This window comes from Echinops telfairi, unplaced genomic scaffold (assembly GCF_000313985.2).
Source record: "Echinops telfairi isolate 266 unplaced genomic scaffold, ASM31398v2 ScPeMD7_11;HRSCAF=52, whole genome shotgun sequence".
In the NCBI taxonomy this organism is placed as follows: domain Eukaryota; kingdom Metazoa; phylum Chordata; class Mammalia; order Afrosoricida; family Tenrecidae; genus Echinops; species Echinops telfairi.
Window position 1 is genome coordinate 31439682 of NW_022103908.1, and position 1715 is coordinate 31441396.

The window sequence follows — 1715 nt, forward strand, 5'->3', positions numbered from 1 at the left end:
GTGTGTGTGTGTGTGTGTGTATGTGTGTGTGTGAAAGAGAGAATGAGAATGACTCGCAGTTGAAGAAGTAGGCCCATCCAGTCTTAGTTTTGTGTGTTAGATGTTAAACTGGAAGCTTCTTCCAACTTGAGTAGCTTCAGGAACTGATTAATCCAAGCTCAGCAGGAATTCTACAGACTAAGATCAGGCTGCATGAAGTGGATGAACACAAGGTCAACCGGTCAGGCTTGTGACTGAAGAGACAAGTGAATCCAAGGTTGGCAGTAGAGTACCAGATGTATCAGAGTATCAGATGACAGAGTATGTAATGTATCAGATGACAGGTCACTGATGGCTGCATTATCATCAGGCAACATGGCAAATTGTTGACTCAAGTTCAAAAAACTGGAGGTCAATGAGTCATATGGCTCATTGGAGGTCAAGATCCAAACCAAGGAAGAAACAAATAAGATTCCCCACAGTGTTCAGATACAGGAAGTATCACAACATCAGGACTATAATCTGAGCAAGGAGGTTGCATTCCACCCTAATCTTACAATGGATTGACTACTCATAGCGTACCCCATATGGAGTTAATTATAGCATGTGAGGTCACATCATGAGAGATTACTGGGCTTCCACTGCAAAACCACTAAGAATCCTGCCCAAACCAAGTTGATGGAAAACCTACCCTATCTTCTTCATTATTGAAACTAGCCACTTTGCAGAAAGGATATTAGACTAAATAAAAACACCTGCTGACATTGAGAACTTTATTATTTCATCTAGATATTTGCCTTTTTTCCTGTCACTATTCAAGTGTATTCTTAGACTTTCAAGATAACTTCCTTCCTTCTTCCCTTCCTCCTTTTCTTAACACTGCCTTTTCTTCCTCTTTGGTTTCTCTGCTTTTTATCTACCCTTTTCTTCCCACACTATCATTTGGATGTCCATATACAATCCTATATATTACCTAATAATAGCAAATCACATGGCCCTTATACAATCCTATATCTTACCAAATAATATTCTCACATGGCCCTACTTGATACTCACCCTGTTGAAGAGATCACTGAATATACATATTTTGAATATACATAGCAGGCAAAGGGCATGTATAGAGGTCTACATAAAGGCATGTACAAATGTAAATATATTTATGTATGAGGATGGGGAAATAGATCTATGTTCATATATTTATAGGTTTAGTATTAAGGCAGCATATGGAAATTGGGCCTCTGCTCAAGTACTCCCTCAATGCAAGAACACTTTGTTCTATTAAACTTGCATTCCATGACGCTCACCTTCCCGACATGATCACTGAAGACAAAGCGGGTGCATAAGCAAATGTGGTGAAGAAAGGTGATTGAGCTTGGCTATCAAGAGATATAGTGTCTATGGTCTTAAAGACTTGAAGGTAAACAAATGAACATCTAGCTCAGAAGCAACAAAGCCCACATGAAAGAAGCACACCGGCCTGTGTGATCATGAGGTGCTGAAGGGATCATTTACCAGGCATCAAAGAACAAAAAATAATATCATTTTGTGCTCACCTTCCCGATATGATAGCTGAAGACAAATGGTTGCTAAGCAAATGTGGTGAAGAAAGCTGATGGTGTCCAGCTATCAAAATATGCAGTGTTTGGAGTCTTAAAGGCTTGAAGGTAAACAAGCAGCCATCTAGTTCAGAAGCAACAAAGCACACATGGAAGAAGCATACCAGCCTGTGATCATGA